Raw genomic sequence first — 21,569 nt, forward strand, 5'->3', positions numbered from 1 at the left:
GGCACCTGCACACCTTGCCAGGCACCGGCACACCTTGCCAGGCACCGGCACACCTTGCCAGGCACCTGCACACCTTGCCAGGCACCTGCACACCTTGCCAGGCACCGGCACACCTTGCCAGGCACCGGCACACCTTGCCAGGCACCTGCACACCTTGCCAGGCACCTGCACGCCTTGCCAGGCACCTGCACACCTTGCCAGGCACCTGCACACCTTGCCAGGCACCTGCACAGACGTTGCCAGGCACCGGCACACCTTGCCAGGCACCTGCACACCTTGCCAGGCACCTGCACAGACGTTGCCAGGCACCGGCACACCTTGCCAGGCACCTGCACAGACGTTGCCAGGCACCTGCACAGACGTTGCCAGGCCCCCGCACGCGTTGCCAGGCACCGGCACACCTTGCCAGGCACCGGCACACCTTGCCAGGCACCTGCAAGCGTTGCCAGGCACCTGCACAGACGTTGCCAGGCCCCCGCACGCGTTGCCAGGCACCGGCACACCTTGCCAGGCACCGGCACACCTTGCCAGGCACCGGCACACCTTGCCAGGCACCGGCACACCTTGCCAGGCACCTGCAAGCGTTGCCAGGCACCTGCACAGACGTTGCCAGGCACCGGCACACCTTGCCAGGCACCTGCAAGCGTTGCCAGGCACCTGCACAGACGTTGCCAGGCACCGGCACACCTTGCCAGGCACCGGCACGCGTTGCCAGGCCCCCGCACGCGTTGCCAGGCCCCCGCACGCGTTGCCAGGCCCCCGCACGCGTTGCCAGGCCCCCGCACGCGTTGCCAGGCCCCCGCACGCGTTGCCAGGCACCGGCACATGTTATCAGATTAACACCTGTGGTTATGTGACTATAGGTGTTAGGAGACCAGCTGTTACCAGGTGTGTGTGGACGTGTACATGTATGTGGATTTGCTTTTTGACTGTGGAGGTGCACAGGTGTGGCGGTACACTACACCTGTCTCTCACTATTATAAAGTGCATTGTTTCCCCTGGCTTGAGCATTACGGGCTATTCATGCTCGTGCCACCTCTTGGGTGGCTTAATCTTCATCAGTCAATCTGGCTTGAGTAGTTACAGCCCCGCTCCTGTGCCAGGTAAGTCCACTGCGGGCTCACCATAGCCCGTGCTACTTGCAACTTTTTGTTCCCAGTAGCTGAATCTAAAACAAGTGGCTTGATTGGGAGCATGTAGTTACCGGTGTTCAACAGGTGTGTACACAGATGTGTTGGTGTTGTACTGCAGTTCCTGGTATTAAAGTACTTGCAGGTAGGGAGTACAGTAGAATATCTTTGGTCTGAACGTGTCTGCAGCCCCGACACCCACACTACGCTTCCATCAGCCGTGGCTCTGTTGAAGACCCAACCTGCCCTCTCCACTAATACTCCTTTAGGGTAACCAGCGTACCAAATGCAGCGTGCTATGACACGTAGCGGCTCACAAAAATCCAAGTTTTCTAGGCATCGGTTGGTTAGGCTAGGTTAGGTGGGTGGTTTGGGTTGGTGTGTTTCTGGTTCGGTTAGAACGATGGATTTTGTACGTTGTGATAAATGAAGAGAACAGCTGCGTCAGTGTAGGAAAGTCTTGTGAGTGTAATAAAGGGATAAATGTGTTATGGGATAAATGTGTCATGTTGGGGGGGGGGGACACATGCACACACTAACCTGCGTCATAATGATGTTCTCGCCTCAAACTTTGACAACACAAGTTGCTATAACTAGGCTGTGACTGTCGGGACACCAGTGCTGTCCACCCCCTGGGTGTCCACCACCTGGGTGTCCACCCCCTGGGTGTCCACCCCCTGGGTGTCCACCCCCTGGGTGTCCACCCCCTGGCTGTCCACCCCCTGGGTGTCCACCCCCTGGGTGTCCACCCCCTGGGTGTCCACCCCCTGGGTGTCCACCCCCTGGGTGTCCACCCCCTGGGTGTCCACTCCCTGGGTGTCCACCCCCTGGGTGTCCACCCCCTGGGTGTCCACCCCCTGGGTGTCCACCACCTGGGTGTCCACCACCTGGGTGTCGACCCCCTGGGTGTCCACCCCCTGGGTGTCCACCCCCTGGGTGTCCACCCCCTGGGTGTCCACCCCCTGGGTGTCCACCCCCTGGGTGTCCACCCCCTGGGTGTCCACCCCCTGGGTGTCCACCCCCTGGGTGTCCACCACCTGGGTGTCCACCCCCTGGGTGTCCACCACCTGGGTGTCCACCCCCTGGGTGTCCACCACCTGGGTGTCCACCCCTTGGGTGTCCACCACCTGGGTGTCCACCACCTGGGTGTCCACCACCTGGGTGTCCACCCCCTGGGTGTCCACCCCCTGGGTGTCCACCCCCTGGGTGTCCACCACCTGGGTGTCCACCCCCTGGGTGTCCACCACCTGGGTGTCCACCCCCTGGGTGTCCACCCCCTGGGTGTCCACCCCCTGGGTGTCCACCACCTGGGTGTCCACCCCCTGGGTGTCCACCCCCTGGGTGTCCACCCCCTGGGTGTCCACCCCCTGGGTGTCCACCCCCTGGGTGTCCACCCCCTGGGTGTCCACCCCCTGGGTGTCCACCCCCTGGGTGTCCACCCCCTGGGTGTCCACCCCCTGGGTGTCCACCCCCTGGGTGTCCACCCCCTGGGTGTCCACCCCCTGGGTGTCCACCCCCTGGGTGTCCACCACCTGGGTGTCCACCCCCTGGGTGTCCACCACCTGGGTGTCCACCCCCTGGGTGTCCACCACCTGGGTGTCCACCCCTTGGGTGTCCACCACCTGGGTGTCCACCACCTGGGTGTCCACCACCTGGGTGTCCACCCCCTGGGTGTCCACCCCCTGGGTGTCCACCCCCTGGGTGTCCACCACCTGGGTGTCCACCCCCTGGGTGTCCACCACCTGGGTGTCCACCCCCTGGGTGTCCACCCCCTGGGTGTCCACCCCCTGGGTGTCCACCACCTGGGTGTCCACCCCCTGGGTGTCCACCCCCTGGGTGTCCACCCCCTGGGTGTCCACCACCTGGGTGTCCACCCCCTGGGTGTCCACCCCCTGGGTGTCCACCCCCTGGGGTACACAACAAGTCACAGGCGCGTCACACACGCCAGGGACCACTAGTAAAGTCAGGAGACTAATCTACACACACAATAAAGTCAATAGTCTATTACCAGTAAAATTAGACAAATAAAGGAGCCACTGAAGAAAAATTAGCAAAGAACAAAGTTTTCAAGTTAAATTAATTTGTTAGAAACACGAATATATTTTGTTCCGCATTATATATATATATATATATATATATATATATATATATATATGACTGAAAATTCACATATTTGAGTCACATATAGTCCTGGGGACCATTCAGGCTTGTTTGCATATATATATATATATATATATATATATATATATATATATATATATATATATATATATATATATATATATATATATATATATATATATATATATATATATATATATATATATATATAATATCACACGAGAAAATGTACGAAAACATTGTGGCCAACATTTTTAACAAAACACTGAAAAACGCCTATGCCATTTCCAAAAATCAGTGCTGGATACGATTTTCTTGCCTATCTGGCGGCAGCTTCAGTGAATACTCTCAATGTAACATGCTAGAGTACGGGTAGCCAGAGTTGGTAGGGAGGAGAGCACTCTGAGCCTTGACCAAACACGAGTGGTCGCGTGTATTGGAAATGAGAGAGAGAGCAAGACCATGCCAGCCTAGCACCTTCATTTCCCACTGTTAAAAACACAATCTTAGAACTTAATCAGAAACGCACGCACCTAGGTATCCTAGGTGCCTCACCTAGCCTAGCCTCGTCTATCAAGTCCAATAAGTTATTTTTCATATTAGTTTGCACTTGTAACATTGGTTAACATAACGTCAAAACGTGACCTAGTTGTTGAGAGGACGAGGGTTGAGGCTAGAAGCCATACTGGTGACTTGCTGTCTCCCGTTTAGCTGAACCACACCCAGGAAGACAGCGTGCTGGGGAATAGGCTTACAGGTTCCACAAGATGATAGCAAATGTCACCATTGTTGAGAAATGCCCGACACACCACTGGAACATTATCTAACACAGTGCACAGTTACAGCCACAACAGACCACTGGAACATTATCTAACACAGTGCACAGTTACAGCCACAACAGACCACTGGAACATTATCTAACACAGTGCACAGTTACAACCACAACAGACCACTGGAATATTATCTAACACAGTGCACAGTTACACATTAAGATTTCAACTTAGATTCAACAGAGCAGAAGAAGTTGTTAAACACATGGGACAAAATCTTACTGAAGCGACCATACGAGTCATAAATACTCATACTCCGCCCAAGTAAAACAGAAACAAGCAACACTTAGTGGGCCAGCCAGAGGCTTAGGGCCCGCGCAGTGGGCCAGCCAGAGGCTTAGGGCCCGACCAGTGGGCCAGCCAGAGGCTTAGGGCCCGCCCAGTGGGCCAGCCAGAGGCTTAGGGCCCGACCAGTGGGCCAGCCAGAGGCTTAGGGCCCGCCCAGTGGGCCAGCCAGAGGCTTAGGGCTCGCCCAGTGGGCCAGCCAGAGGCTTAGGGCCCGCCCAGTGGGCCAGCCAGAGGCTTAGGGCCCGCCCAGTGGGCCAGCCAGAGGCTTAGGGCTCGCCCAGTGGGCCAGCCAGAGGCTTAGGGCTCGCCCAGTGGGCCAGCCAGAGGCTTAGGGCCCGCCCAGTGGGCCAGCCAGAGGCTTAGGGCTCGCCCAGTGGGCCAGCCAGAGGCTTAGGGCCCGCCCAGTGGGCCAGCCAGAGGCTTAGGGCCCGCGCACGAATATCCCTGCAAAAAAAACAAAGATCTAGAACCAAACATGGAGGTGTGGCCCACAACACCTTACACACGACGCTGGAAACGTTTTCGCCAAGATTCACGACATTTTTCTCCCGATAATATACATATACAATTCACACACAGGATGTGTGGGATGCTCCTGGACGCAGGTTCGAATCCTCGTCACGGCCCTTGTGGATTGGTACATGTACAATTTTTGTCCGGAAAGGCAAATATTTTGGGTACCGTCGCTCAGCGTGAGAGTGGACAGCCCGTCATAGCAGCGCGGACAGCGGCGCCCTTAATAGGAAAAACACCCGCCAGATTCTCCATCCTGCCATTGGCAGCAAACGATAACATGTGCGCATGCGTGCACGAAATCATTATATTTCTTATAAAATCGTTATATTGCTCAAAATTTAAGGTATTTAGGCCTATTTTAATTACAGAATATTTAAAAAAAATTTATTGTACCTGGTTGATGGGGTTCTGGGAGTTGTTCTACTGCCCAAGCCCGGCCCGAGGCCAGGCTTGACTTGTGAGAGTTTGGTCCACCAGGCTGTTGCTTGGAGCGGCCCGCAGGCCCACATATACCTGGTTGATGGGGTTCTGGGAGTTGTTCTACTGCCCAAGCCCGGCCCGAGGCCAGGCTTGACTTGTGAGAGTTTGGTCCACCAGGCTGTTGCTTGGAGCGGCCCGCAGGCCCACATATACCTGGTTGATGGGGTTCTGGGAGTTGTTCTACTCCCCAAGCCCGGCCCGAGGCCAAGCTTGACTTGTGAGAGTTTGGTCCACCAGGCTGTTGCTTGGAGCGGCCCGCAGGCCCACATATACCTGGTTGATGGGGTTCTGGGAGTTGTTCTAATCCCCAAGCCCGGCCCGAGGCCAGGCTTGACTTGTGAGAGTTTGGTCCACCAGGCTGTTGCTTGGAGCGGCCCGCAGGCCCACATATACCTGGTTGATGGGGTTCTGGGAGTTGTTCTACTGCCCAAGCCCGGCCCGAGGCCAGGCTTGACTTGTGAGAGTTTGGTCCACCAGGCTGTTGCTTGGAGCGGCCCGCAGGCCCACATACTCACCACAGCCCGGTTGGTCCGGCACTCCTTGAAGGAAACTATCTAGTTTTCTCTTGATGTCCACGGTTGTTGCAGATAGTTACTCTATACAATAGTCTAAGCTTCGCATGATGATTTGTGATTATATGACAAGTGTCAAAGGGTGGTTGCGGGTCAGCCCCTGTGCCTCTCCTTAAGAAAGAACGGCTCCTATTCCAAAATACCAGCGACTCCACTTAAGTATGAAATATGGGGTTAATTGTCCGTAGAGTGGTAAAATGGGAGGAATAATATTTTGTGCAGGCTATTAAACACATGGCCCTGTATGACTAACCATCCTGCGAGATGGGGACTTGTATTACCACTGCTACCTTATTCAATCTTGTGTTGTTGATATCCTCAAAATGCATCCGGAGTCTGCCAGTGCAGACCGCCTATCACATGTCTCTGTATGACTAACCATCCTGTGTGATGGGGATTTTATAGCATCACCTAGTTAGCTTTTTTTGACACACTGTACTCCACTTCATATAGTCTAGGGTAGCTGCACTAATGCAGATGTACCTCATAACTTAATAAAAAAAAAAAAAAAAAAAAATTTGTGATTCAAAGTCTGCTCTTCAAGCAATCGAAAACTTCTCTTGGAAGATCGACATCAACCTCATACTCCCAATTATAAATGACCTAATTGATGCACAGAGTAAAGGGTCTCGAATCTCCTTTGTATGGATACCTTCACACATAAATATAACCCATCATAATGAGACAGACATTGCACCCAAATTTGCGTGTAACAAGTCTGAAGTTGAATTAGATCTAGGTATCCCCATCTCTGCTGCCAAAACTGTATTGGTCCAAACACTCGGGTCTGATAGGAAAGAAATTACTGACTCCCAACGACCTGAAAGTGCTAGTATAAAAAGCTATGATTTGTTCAGATCTGAAAGCTATATCTTTGGGCAGCACAAAACGTCCACTAGACTGTGCGACACAGTGGTTGCCAGGATCAGGTTGGGTTACCGTTACCTGTGGCAGGTGGCTGCAGGTGACGGATCTCCCAATCCTGAGCACTCCAGGTGCAAACTCTGTGAGCAGGAATTACGGCACGATCTCCCGCACTACATCACTGAATGCCCAGTTATTAGACCTTTCAGACCAGTTGGCATGAGGTACCTGGAGCTTTGCAATTACTTTATTCACTTTCGTGTTCTTGAAGATATCCTCACAGTATACCCAAAATTTGCCAGTGAACACATGGCCCTGTATGACTAACCATTCTGCGAGATGGGGACTTGTATTATCACTGCTATCTTACTCACTCTTGTGTTGATATCCTCAAAATGCACCCGGAGTCTGCCAGTGCAGACTGCCCATCATATGCCTCTGTATGACTAACCATCCTGTGTGATGGGGATTTTTTAGCATCACCTAGTTAGCTTTTTTGACACACTGTACTCCACTTCATATAGTCTAGGGCAGCTGCACTAATGCACATGTGCCTCATGTATTAATACAAAAAAGTATTCACTCGTGTTCTTGAAGATATCCTCATATTGCACCCAAAATTTGTCAGTGCCGGCTACTGAACACATGGCCCCTGTATGACTAACCATCCTGCGAGATGGGGACTTGTATTACCACTGCTGCCTTATTCACTCTTATTGTTGTTTAACATTCGCTACCTGGAACAAAAAGTTCCAAGTAGCACGGGCTATGGTGAGCCCGTAAACTATTAGTAAATAGTTTCTTATTCACTCTTGTGTTGATGATGATATCCTCATAATGCACCCAGAGTCTGCCAGTGCAGACTACTTATCACATGTCTCTGTATGACTAACCATCCTGTGTGATGGGGATTTTTTTAGCATCACGTAGCTAGTAGCTTTTTGACACACTGTACTCCACTTCATATAGTCTAGGGTAGCTGCAACTGCACTGTACTCCCCTTCATATAGTCTAGGGCAGCTGCACACTGTACTCCCCTTCATCTAGTCTAGGGCAGCTGCACACTGCACTCCCCTTCATATAGTCTAGGGCAGCTGCACACTGTACTCCCCTTCATATAGTCTAGGGCAGCTGCACACTGTACTCCCCTTCATATAGTCTAGGGCAGCTGCACACTGCACTCCCCTTCATATAGTCTAGGGCAGCTGCACACTGCACTCCCCTTCATATAGTCTAGGGCAGCTGCACACTGTACTCCCCTTCATCTAGTCTAGGGCAGTTGCACACTGCACTCCCCTTCATATAGTCTAGGGCAGCTGCACACTGCACTCCCCTTCATATAGTCTAGGGCAGCTGCACACTGTACTCCCCTTCATCTAGTCTAGGGCAGCTGCACACTGTACTCCCCTTCATATAGTCTAAGGCAGCTGCACACTGTACTCCCTTTCATCTAGTCTAGGGCAGCTGCACAAATGCAGATGTACCTAATGTATTAATAAAAAAAAAATGCTAGATTATTCTATATATGTTTGTTAGATCTCTAGTTGATTATCGTGTCTTGCACCTAATTAACTTCCCCGTCTCTGTGTTGGCCAAACTTGAAGTAATACAGAATGAAGCCATGAGAATAATTCTTGGTCCCCCAAGATGCACAAGAATCATCAACATGCGGGAAGAACTGAAGCTTCCAACCATACTAGAGAGAATAATGCAAGTCAACACCTTTTGCCTTAGCCATGAGAGACCCAACATCTCCTGCATTACTCAGAGACAAATTATAAGGTGCTGTCACACCCTATTGACTGGTTCCATTATACTAACTCACTCCTTATATGATAAATGGCTGAGCAAAAATGCCTACAATCTCAACATTCCTTTTAAGTGCAATCTACCTGTCTCTGATATTCCCCTTTATCTGTACCCCACCATTCAAGTATCATACACACCTGTCACCAAGAAAGATAATGTGAATCTTGCTCTTCTCAAAGCTGTTACACTTGAAACAATTGCCTCCTCCATCGAGGATTTAAGATCTCACGAGCACTGTGTCTACACCGACGGCTCAGTCCAATCTTCTACTGGACGGACTGCAGCAGCATGTAGGTTTTATAGAAATAATATTTGCACAAAGACTGTCAGTGTCAGGTTAAACAACTGGCTGACCTGTTGTTATTTTGGGACTCGATATTTTGTGACTCAGTCTGCTCTTCAAGCAATCGAAAACTTCTCCTGGAAGATCGACGGGAAGATCCTCATACTACCAATTATAAATGACCTAATCGCTGAATAGAATAAAGGGTTTCGAATCTCCTTTGTATGGATACCATCTCACATAAATATAACCCATCATAATGAGTCAGACATTTCAGCCAAATTAGCGTGTAACAAAGATGAAGTTGAATTAGATCTAGGTATCCCCATCTCTGCTGTCAAAACTGTATTGGTCCAGACACTCAGGTCTGATAGGACAGAAATTACTGACGCCCAACGACCTGAAAGCACTAGTATAAAAAGCTATGATTATTGTTCAGATCTGAAACCTATATTTATGGGCAGCACAAAACGTCCACTAGACTGTACGACACAGTGGTTGCCAGGATCAGGTTGGGTTACCGTTACCTGTGGCAGGTGGCTGCAGGTGACGGATCTCCCAATCCTGAGCACTCCAGTTGCAAACTCTGTGAGCAGGAACTGCGGCACGATCTCCCGCACTACATCACTGAATGCCCAGTTATTAGACCTTTCAGACCAGTTGGCATGAGGTACCTGGAGCTTTGCAATTACTTTATTCACTCTCGTAGTCTTGAAGATATCCTCATAATGCACCCAGAGTCTGCCAGTGTAGACTACTTATCACATGGCCCTGTATGACTAACCATCCTGTGTGATGGGGATTTTTATCATCACGTAGCTAGGTTAATTTTTTTTGACATTAACTCCCCATCATATAGTATAAGGCAGCTGTACAAATGCACATGTACCTAAATGTGTTAATAAAAAATGAAATCGACCATATCTATGTAGAACAAACGTCAATAACGTTGATTCAACGTCGATAATGATGACTGAATGTTACTTGAGTATCTTACCCTCTGGCGGGTAGAATGGGAGGGAGGGAGGCAGGGAGGGAGGCAGGGAGGTGGAACGGGAATGACAAAGAAAAAAAGAGGGGAGAGAAAGAGAGGAGGGGGAGGGAGAGAAGGGAGAATGGGGAGAGAGAGAAGAGAGGAGGCGAGAGAGGGGGGGTGGGAGGAAGAGAGAAGAGTGAGAGCCAGGCACCGAAGAGTAACGCAGCAAGTCAGCTATATTTACACTAATATCCTTAACTATATAAACACTTACGAACTTAAAATAATACTTTCTCCCCCCATACTCCCCATGTAGTCTATACATGTAAGAAAGTTAATTATATAGTCAGGAGAAGCAGTCAGCCATGCCTACAGGAGGCTGACAGTCCTCGCCACGGAAGCCTGATAAATAAACCTCTAAACTGTGCGAGAATAAAAGTGGGTGACAAGTTGTCCAGTTGCTTCATACTGCGCAGTAAGGACACCCAATGTGGACCACGCGCACCCGCCGCCTCGCTTGTCGTACACCATCTACTGCATTTATGTCCATATCCTAAGCTCAAAGCCTAGCTGTAGGTGGGAGAGTAGTGGCGTGGGATACAAGTGGTAGAGCGCCACTTTAGTGAAGGAGAGTGAAGGGAGTATGGTTGTCAAGGCAGCGCGGAGGGCGGGAGAGGCAGGGGTTACACCCCGCCTGGCGCCATGGTACACGCTTCAGCCTTCCGCCGCCGCCACTGTCTGCCCTCAATACTGCCGGGCTCACTCTCACACACCCGTCAACACCTGTCTCCTGCACGCACGCACGCACTCGCGCCAGAGAGGCATTCGCTAGGAGACTTGGTGATGGGGGAAAGGCCTCCTTTCCAGCATCAGTTAATGACACTAAACTGATTTTCATCTGTGTTGTACCTGCATCTTTTTCTTCAATTGGTTCACCTTGATTGTTCCTATAGTCAGGGGACATGAAGCCTGCTAGCTTACAGAGCCACCTACCCCCCTCTCCCACGTAGGCCGACCATTCACCTTTCCCAGGATGTAGCAAACAACAGTTGACATAACTCATGGACATCAATTTTCTGCTGGTGAAGAGACATGACATCAATGGAAATTTGGTCAAACACGTCTGTCCTACAGCGGGAACAACCCATTTCAGAGTTTTTCTTAGCAAGACAACCCTGTACATTTCACAAATCTAACTTGCCACGGGCAAAGTTACACATTTACAAATAAAAACTGAGTATGCCCAGTTGTGGACAATGAAATCCTAGACTCAAGACTAAATGGCTTTCATGGAACAAAAATGGACTACCTTGAGGTTACCTGGAAGTGATTCCAAGGATTATTATTCCCGCGGCCCTTGACTAGGTCTCCTGGTTGACGGTCTAGTTAGCCAGGCTGTTAGACACCGCTGTTCACAGTCTGACATATGAATCATAGCCCGGTTGATCAGGTACCCTTTGGAGGCGTTTATCAAGTTCCCTTTTGAACCTCGAATGAGGTCAGCTAGTTATACCCCTTATGCTTAAAGAAAGGATAACCATAACGAGCCTTGGCTCTTTAATAGAGTTGTTTGGAAAAATTTTTGCACCTCTACTTTTCAATGAGGTTCTGTTGGACACGAAGCCATGTCACTTTGTCCCTATAATTTCCAAGAGTAAATTAGGATGCATGTCTCACCTCTGCTCCTTAGACACGATACTTGCCAAGTATTAGTTTACTTGTTTAATAGTCAAGGCATAGAATAGTACCCTTAGAGAGAGCTTGATAAAACACATCCAGGATACACCCCCGGGTGTCGTGGTGGTGCTCCAGGGCGGGTGGAACACCCCCGGGTGTCGGCGTGCTCCAGGGTGGGTGGAACACTCCTGGGTGTTGCTGTGGTGCTCTTCACAACACCCAAGAGATGACGCTACACTCAAGGGGCAACACAGGGCAAGAGAGCCATACAGGATCCCGCGGTGTAGACAAAAATAGAAAACGGAAACACTGTCTAGACCCGTTGGGACCAGCGCGCCGCTCCTCTCTCTGGAAAAAAGAGAACTGCCAGACTTTTAGAGAACACGTCCCGTGGTGTCAATATACAAGGAAGAGACAAGAGCTCCTGAAGCAGACCATAATTACTAAGTAGCACAGCATGCAAGTGGGGTCTGACAGAGGCTACTAGATCACTGAACAGCTCATCTGGGAGCCAACGACCCACATCAACGTCAACGACCTGAAAACAAAATTAACTGGCTACGTCACAGCAATGTTTACTGATGACGCAACACTAACGAAAGAAACAGAACCAGTAAGAACATGGATACATGTAGCAGAGCCTGACACACTGTGGTGCTCTGGAAGTGGCTATCTTCTTGAGGTTATCTTGAGATGATTTCGGGGCTTAGCGTCCCCGCGGCCCGGTCCTCGACCAGGCCTCCTTTTTGTTACACACCCCCCAGGAAGCAGCCCGTAGCAGCTGTAACTCCCAGGTACCTATTTACTGCTAGGTGAACAGGGCATCAGGGTGAAACTCTGCCCGTCTGTTTCCGCCTCCGCCGGGGATCGAACCTCAGGACTACGAATTCCGAGCGCTGTGCACTCAGCCGTCAGGCCCTCTAAAGCACATCACCTGTAAGCAGATATAACCTCAAATCCAGCTAGACCCAGACGTTAACTATATGCCGTTGTTGGACAAGTCCAAACTGTCCAGCATCTAAATTACCTTCAGCAGTTTGGACAAAGAATTTTTCAAAGTGTTTTTCAAACCACAACCCCGAACCCTACAATCCCAGAGGGGAGTGGGGAACCCTCCACAAGGAGAGGAGCACCACCTCCACCTTACACCCAATAGACATCCTACCTGCCCCAGCCCCTGCCAGCCCCCCATTAAGTGCCCATCTAGGGCATCCTACCCCCCCCCACTCACTCCCCAGGACACCCCTTCTCCACCATGCCCTCCCGTCTCCCCTATCACCCCCAAGCCCTCTATTCCCCCCCCCCTAAGCCTGCCCTTCTCCCCCCACTCCCCTAAGCCCTCCCTTCTTCCTCGCCGCCCCCCCCCCCTCAGCTGTCCCTCTTCTGCTCCCCAAGGCCCCCCCTTCTCCCTCATCCCCCGAACAAGGGGACACAGGTGGAGACTGAGTACCCAAATGAGCCACAGGGACGTTAGAAAGAATTTTTTCAGTGTCAGAGTAGTTAGTAAATGGAATGCATTATTCAGTGATGTGGAGGCTGACTCCATACACAGTTTCAAGTGTAGATATGATAGAGCCCAGTAGGCTCAGGAACCTGTACACTTGTTGATTGACAGTTGAGAGGCGGGACCAAAGAGCCAGAGCTCAACCCCCCGCAAGCACAACTGGGGGAGTAGAGTGGTTGCTAACCAACAGCAAGACGCTGCGTCACTCCTCAAGGTTACGGCCACTCCTGGTGAACGTATGACGTAGTCACTCTCAGTTACTCCTTGCCAACGTCACTCTTCTCACTCCTGGCTAGTGTGGCTACACCTCACCTTCACACTAGGGGGGGTTACTGGGTCACCTTCACACTAGGGGGGTGTTACTGGGTCACCTTCACACTAGGGGGTTACTGGGGTCACCTTCACACTAGGGGGGTGTTACTGGGTCACCTTCACACTAGGGGGGTGTTACTGGGTCACCTTCACACTAGGGGGTGTTACTGGGTCACCTTCACACTAGGGGGGTTGCTGGGTCACCTTCACACTAGGGGTGTTACTGGGGTCACCTTCACACTAGGGGGTGTTACTGGGTCACCTTCACACTAGGGGGGTGTTACTGGGTCACCTTCAAACTAGGGGGGTTGCTGGGTCACCTTGACACTAGGGGTGTTAATAGGTCGCCTTCACACTAGGGGGGTTGCTGGGTCACCTTCACACTAGGGGGGTTGCTGGGTCACCTTCACACTAGGGGGTGTTACTGGGTCACCTTCACACTAGGGGGTGTTACTGGGTCACCTTCACACTAGGGGGTGTTACTGGGTCACCTTCACACTAGGGGGTGTTACTGGGTCACCTTCACACTAGGGGTGTTACTGGGTCACCTTCACACTAGGGGGGTTGCTGGGTCACCTTCACACTAGGGGTGTTACTGGGGTCACCTTCACACTAGGGGGTGTTACTGGGTCACCTTCACACTAGGGGGGTGTTACTGGGTCACCTTCACACTAGGGGGTGTTACTGGGTCACCTTCACACTAGGGGGGTTGCTGGGTCACCTTGACACTAGGGGTGTTAATAGGTCGCCTTCACACTAGGGGGGGTTGCTGGGTCACCTTCACACTAGGGGTGTTACTGTGGTCACCTTCACACTAGGGGGTGTTACTGGGTCACCTTCACACTAGGGGGTGTTACTGGGTCACCTTCACACTAGGGGTGTTACTGGGGTCACCTTCACACTAGGGGGTGTTACTGGGTCACCTTCACACTAGGGGTGTTACTGGGGTCACCTTCACACTAGGGGTGTTACTGGGTCACCTTCACACTAGGGGTGTTACTGGGGTCACCTTCACACTAGGGGTGTTACTGGGTCACCTTCACACTAGGGGGTGTTACTGGGTCACCTTCACACTAGGGGTGTTACTGGGGTCACCTTCACACTAGGGGGTGTTACTGGGTCACCTTCACACTAGGGGGTGTTACTGGGTCACCTTCACACTAGGGGGTGTTACTGGGTCACCTTCACACTAGGGGGTGTTACTGGGTCACCTTCACACTAGGGGGTGTTACTGGGTCACCTTCACACTAGGGGGTGTTACTGGGTCACCTTCACACTAGGGGGGTGTTACTGGGTCACCTTCACACTAGGGGGTGTTACTGGGTCACCTTCACACTAGGGGGTGTTACTGGGTCACCTTCACACTAGGGGGTGTTACTGGGTCACCTTCACACTAGGGGGGTGTTACTGGGTCACCTTCACACTAGGGGGGTGTTACTGGGTCACCTTCACACTAGGGGGTGTTACTGGGTCACCTTCACACTAGGGGGTGTTACTGGGTCACCTTCACACTAGGGGGTGTTACTGGGTCACCTTCACACTAGGGGGTGTTACTGGGTCACCTTCACACTAGGGGGTGTTACTGGGTCACCTTCACACTAGGGGGTGTTACTGGGTCACCTTCACACTAGGGGGTGTTACTGGGTCACCTTCACACTAGGGGGGTTACTGGGTCTGCTTGATACCTGGTTGATGGGGTTCTGGGAGTTCTTCTACTCCCCAAGACCGGCCCGGCTTGACTGGCCTCGGGCCAGTCAAGATTCTTGAGGGTATCTTGAGATGATTTCGGGGCTTTAGTGTCCCCGCGGCCCGGTCCTCGACCAGGCCTCCACCCCCAGGAAGCAGCCCGTGACAGCTGACTAACTCCCAGGTACCTATTTTACTGCTAGGTAACATGTGCATAGGGTGAAAGAAACTCTGCCCATTGTTTCTCGCCGGCGCCTGGGATCGAACCCAGGACCACAGGATCACAAGTCCCGCGTGCTGTCCGCTCGGCCGACCGGCTCCCTCCGTCCGTATCTACATGGAAGATACCCGAGTATCTTCCATGTATATATTATTTTATATCTCTCTCGTCTCCTTTCCAGAAAGTACATTTGAGAGCTTTGAGAGAGTCCCAATAATGCTTTATCGCGTGTATGCGTGACATGTTTTCTGTATTCCTTCTATTTCAACAATCTCTCCCGCTGTGAAGGGGCAAGTGAGTAAAGCGCAATACTCAAGACGGGACAACACAGTGATTTCAATAGTATTAGCATTGCTGTGGACAGACGATGTCACGCCTCGAGTACGACTCGATTCCTGGGGCCAGATTCACATAGCGGTTACGCAAGCACTTACGAACGTGTACATCTTTCCTCAATCTTTGCCGGCTTTGTTTAAATTTATTAAGCAGTTTACAAGCATGAAAACTTGCCAATCAACTGTTGTTATTGTTATAAACAGCCTCCTGGTGCTTCGGAGCTCATTAACTGTTTAATACTTGTAAACAAAGCCATCAAAGATTAAAAAAAATATGGACAGGTTCGTAACTGCTTCGTGAATATGGTCCCAGGAGCATGTATGGCACTGCAGCTTGCATAGGGCTCTATATCACGTAAGGTAAAGTGTGTAGACAAAGACAGGGCCACGCACTACGACATCTCCTAAGACTGACCCCCCCCCCCCTCCCAAAATCTAAATCATTTAGAGATATTCTAAACTCACATCTAAAAGTGTATAAAAACTCACGCTGCATGTAATGACCAATGATCCCTAATACCACTATACACAAGTGGCAATTTCAATTTCCTTGGCTATTTCTTCTATTTCCTTTATTCTTATCTTGGTATATTCCTTGAATGTTGATGAGAGACTCACCTCACCCCGCCGCCGCTCTCAGCCTCACCTGGAAATATGAACACCATATATTAATAACAGTCAGGTGTGATGACAGGGCCGATAATATTAAAATAAAAAATACCATTCGGGTACTGCATAAAAAATACATAAATGCCAACCGCTGACTGTTAATGATGAGAGACAGAGAGAGAGAGAGAGAGAGAGAGAGACAGACAGACAGAGACAGACAGAGAGAGAGAGACAGAGAGAGAGAGAGAGACAGACAGACAGACACAGACAGACAGACAGAGACAGAGACAATCTTCAGAACAGGAGAAGACTCAGGCTCTTACAAGTAGATGACACAAAATCATCATAAAAAAAGAAAAGCTATTAGTAACAAGGTTGACTTTACTAATGCAGTAATACACTTAAAGACACTAACCCCCCCCCCAGACCAAAAAAAACAAAAAAACATGGAGATCAAAGCTAGTAGAAATAGCACAGAGGAACTATAGGGAGGATATGTGGACGATAAGGGTAACCTCTGTGTCAGACGGCACCTGATATTACCCACCTGGAGGTCTGCCACGGTGGGCGGGAAGGAAGAACATGCTAGGGGGGTCATATATGGTGGAGGCACCACTGGTAGAGGCACCACTGGTAGAGGCACCACTGGTGGAGGCACCACTGGAGAAGGCACCACTGGAGGAGGCACCATTGGACTCTGTGCCTCGTCCATATATGACCCCTTAAAGGACTCGCGACCCTCTGTACACAGAAGGTTGAGAGGCGAGACCAAAGAGCAGAAACTCGACCCCGGCAAGCACAACTATGCCAACACCCCCACACAAGGTACCAACCCCGCGGTCAAGGAGCGCTCCCGCGGTCAAGGAGCGCCCCCGCGGTCATGGAGCGCCCCCGCGGTCATGGAGCGCCCCCGCGGTCAAGGAGCGCCCACGCCTGGAAAATACCTCGCTGTCAATCCTGTTAGGAATATGAATCGCCCATTTTTAGTCACCACAAAGGTGCCGGCCACGAGCCAGAGGAACACGTGAGTACAGGGGTGACGGAGGTCCGCTCTCGTCCCGTCCGCCTACGGGAGATTCGACTGTGAGGGCGGGGTGTGGCGTAGCATTATGTTGAGGTGGGGAGAGGGGAATGTGGGCGTTGCCGCCATCTTCCACAGCCCGCGTCCTAAAGGATACTCTGGTTACTTATTCATATTCTCTTCTGGCCTTCTGCAGGTACTCGCCTGGCCCGGCTGGCTGGCTGGCTCCAGTGCCAGGTCCTGGCCCCACCACCTCACAGTGCCAGGTCCTGGCCCCCACCACCTCACAGTGCCAGGTCCTGGCCCCACCACCTCACAGTGCCAGGTCCTGGCCCCCACCACCTCACAGTGCCAGGTCCTGGCCCCCACCACCTCACAGTGCCAGGTCCTGGCCCCACCACCTCACAGTGCCAGGTCCTGGCCCCCACCACCTCACAGTGCCAGGTCCTGGCCCCACCACCTCACAGTGCCAGGTCCTGGCCCCACCACCTCACAGTGCCAGGTCCTGGCCCCCACCACCTCACAGTGCCAGGTCCTGGCCCCACCACCTCACAGTGCCAGGTCCTGGCCCCACCACCTCACAGTGCCAGGTCCTGGCCCCACCACCTCACAGTGCCAGGTCCTGGCCCCACCACCTCACATGGTGCCATCAATGCCCTTATACCTGGTTGATGGGGTTCTGGGAGTTGTTCTACTCCCCAAGCCCGGCCCGAGGCCAGGCTTGACTTGTGAGAGTTTGGTCCACCAGGCTGTTGCTTGGAGCGGCCCGCAGGCCCACATATACCTGGTTGATGGGGTTCTGGGAGTTGTTCTACTGCCCAAGCCCGGCCCGAGGCCAGGCTTGACTTGTGAGAGTTTGGTCCACCAGGCTGTTGCTTGGAGCGGCCCGCAGGCCCACATATCCACCACAGCCCGGTTGGTCCGGCACTCCTTGAAGGAAACTATCTAGTTTCCTCTTGAAGATGTCCACGGTTGTTCCGGCAATATTTCTTATGCTCGCTGGGAGGATGTTGAACAACCGCGGATCTCTGATGTTTATACAGTGTTCTCTGATTGTGCCTATGGCACCTTTGCTCTTCACTGGACCTCTGATGTTTATACAGTGTTCTCTGATTGTGCCTATGGCACCTCTGCTCTTCACTGGACCTCTGATGTTTATACAGTGTTCTCTGATTGTGCCTATGGCACCTCTGCTCTTCACTGGACCTCTGATGTTTATACAGTGTTCTCTGATTGTGCCTATGGCACCCCTGCTCTTTACTGGTTCTATTCTGCATTTTCTTCCATATCGTTCACTCCAGTATGTTGTTATTTTACTGTGTAGATTTGGGACTTGGCCGTCCAGTATTTTCCACGTGTATATTATTTGGTATCTCTCTCGTCTTCTTTCTAGTGAGTACATTTGGAGAGCTTTGAGACGATCCCAATAATTTAGGTGCTTTATCTCGTCTATGCGTGCCGTATATGTTCTCTGTATTCCGTCTATTTCAGCAATCTCTCCTGCTCTGAAGGGGGAAGTGAGTACTGAGCAGTACTCAAGACGGGACAACACAAGTGACTTGAAGAGTACAACCATTGTGATGGGATCTCTGGATTTGAAAGTTCTCGTAATCCATCCTATCATTTTTCTGGCTGTCGCAATATTTGCTTGGTTATGCTCCCTAAACGTTAGGGAGCTTGCTCCTTAGAATCTTTTATGTCGTTATCACGTCTCCCGATTACTACTCCTCTCCAGAGTGATGAGATCCAGTTTCCTAGGTCTTCCCTCGTTGCTCATTCCCCTCAGTTCAAGAATCAACGTTGTTGCATAGTTTTCTTGAGGTTTTATAGATGAGGTTGTATGCCCGGAGATGCATACTGAAGAATGGGTCTCACAGACTGTGTACAGCTCCCAAAGAAGGTTCTATGTACAAATTTGGGGCGAGAGCACACGGGCGTTGGCCAGACATTCACCCATGACTGTTATTTTACTAGTGTGCGCTTTTTTCACCCACAAGGTTATAAACCCATGGAACCACCTACCCGCCGAAGCCGTAAATACCAAAACTCTGTTGGGTTATTAAATACAACTGAAAAAGATCATTAGGGCAAATGGGAGACGGGGGTGGGGTGGGGGGGGGGGGGAGGAGAATTGACAGGGTGGACATTTTGAAGGGGTTAATTGTAGGGGAATTGACAGGGTGGACAAAGACTAACTCTTCAGCACGGGTGGAACACGAACAAGGGGACATAGGTGAAGACTGAGTACCCAAATGAGCCACAGAGACGTTAGAAAGAATTTTTTCAGTGTCAGAGTAGTTAACAGGTGGAATGCACTAGGCAGTGATGTGGTGGAGGCTGACTCCATACACAGTTTCAAGTGTAGATATGATAGAGCCCAGTAGGCTCAGGAACCTGTACACCTGTTGATTGACAGTTGAGAGGCGGGACCAAAGAGCCAGAGCTCAACCCCCGCAAGCACAAATAGGTGAGTGAACACCCCCACCCCAGCAGAGCAGTAACCAGACATAATAGGTGGCCAAAATATGCGTCGCTGTGATACAGGTTGAGGAAGGCTGTGGCGGTAGCCAGCCAATGGCTGCCCCACAGCACACCGGGAAGGCCAAATTACCAGCGCCACGCCCAAAATATACGCATTAACGCCAAATGCATCACAATACGCATATTTACCCTCTGACAAATTGCATGGTAAATATCCAGTGGTAACCTCCAGGGCCCTTTGTGGTCGGGTCCATGAGAAGCTTTTTGGCAGAGTTTCCTGTCGCCTCACAACCTACAGCCCCTACCCTCCCCCCCTGCTCTACCCCACCCCATCCTCTCCCCCTCTTCCACCACCCCCCACTCTCCTTTTCCACCCCCCCTCCCACAAGCACTCCTCCTCCGGTTCATTATATTTCCCTGTCGACCACCTGGAGGAGCACCACTACTTTGTGCTGGCTCATTGTCTTCACCATGGCGAGTGGTGGTGACGGGAGGGTGGTGGTGAGTGGTGGGTGGTGACGGGAGGGTGGTGGTGAGTGGTGGGTGGTGACGGGAGGGTGATGGTGAGTGGTGGTGACGGGAGGGTGATGGTGAGTGGTGGGTGGTGACGGGAGGGTGAAGCCTCACATGTTATCAACGGTTGTGACACCGCCTCTACATACTATATACACCCACCACCACACATACACATTATATACACATACATATACACAGTTTCGACCACCCTATGGCTGCCCATAGTGTGGTGGGATCTGTGTATATTAGTAGAACTTCAGTTTCAACCCTTTTAACCCTGTCGTAGCTCAGTCGATTAAGGCAGTGTCTGGGATGCTCCCGGACGCAGGTTCGAATCCTCGTCACGGCCCTTGTGGATTTGTTCTGTGTATATTCATTACCTGCCACCACATACGTTGATGAAGTCAGCTGTGTGGTGTTGATGGTTTAGGGGTGATGAATCCCTGATAGTCCTTGGTGATGAATCCTTGCTGAGTCACAGTAAGAGGGCTCAACATCAGTCAACCCCACACGTCCGAAAATGAAGACCTGGGGGCAGATTCACGAAGTAGTTACGCAAGCACTTACGAACCTGTACATCTTTTCTCAATCTTTGGTGGCTTTGTTTACAATTATTAAACAGTTAATGAGCTCCGAAGCACCAGGAGGCTGTTTATAACAATAACAACAGTTGATTGGCAAGTTTTCATGCTTGTAAACTATTTAATAAATGTAACCAAAGCCGTCAAAGATTGAGGAAAGATGTACACGTTAGTAGGTGCTTGCGTAACTGCTTCGTGAATCTGGCCTCAGGTTCGTAAGTGCTTGCGTAACTGCTTCGTGAATCTGGCCTCAGGTTCGTAAGTGCTTGCGTAACTGCTTCGTGAATCTGGCCTCAGGTTCGTAAGTGCTTGCGTAACTGCTTCGTGAATCTGGCCTCAGGTTCGTAAGTGCTTGCGTAACTGCTTCGTGAATCTGGCCCCTGGCAACGTTTGGGTCCGACCTGGACTATTATCAAGTTGTGTATAATGGCTCTGCTTAATGATCCACGACGGACCGAAACGTCTCCAGGTCTTCATTTTCAGATGTGTGGGTTGGGTGCCCAGTCTGAAGGGTACGGTGCCCTGTCTGTGGGGTACGGTGCCCTTTCTGTGGGGTACGGTGCCCTGTCTGTGGATTGGATACCTGGTTGATGGGGTTCTGGGAGTTGTTCTACTCCCCAAGCCCGGCCCGAGGCCAGGCTTGACTTGTGAGAGTTTGGTCCACCAGGCTGTTGCTTGGAGCGGCCCGCAGGCCCACATACCCACCACAGCCCGGTTGGTCCGGCACTCCTTGAAGAAAACTATCTAGTTTTCTCTTG

At 51.3% G+C, this 21,569-nt stretch overlaps 1 protein-coding gene across 1 annotated transcript in view; it reads right to left on the minus strand.

Moving 5' to 3' along the window:
• Window positions 1-21,569, minus strand: part of LOC123746608 (ski oncogene) — a 270,304-nt gene that overhangs the window by 9,342 nt on the left and 239,393 nt on the right. The window lies entirely within an intron of this gene.

This window comes from Procambarus clarkii, chromosome 90, assembly GCF_040958095.1.
Source record: "Procambarus clarkii isolate CNS0578487 chromosome 90, FALCON_Pclarkii_2.0, whole genome shotgun sequence".
Taxonomy (NCBI): Eukaryota; Metazoa; Arthropoda; class Malacostraca; order Decapoda; family Cambaridae; genus Procambarus; species Procambarus clarkii.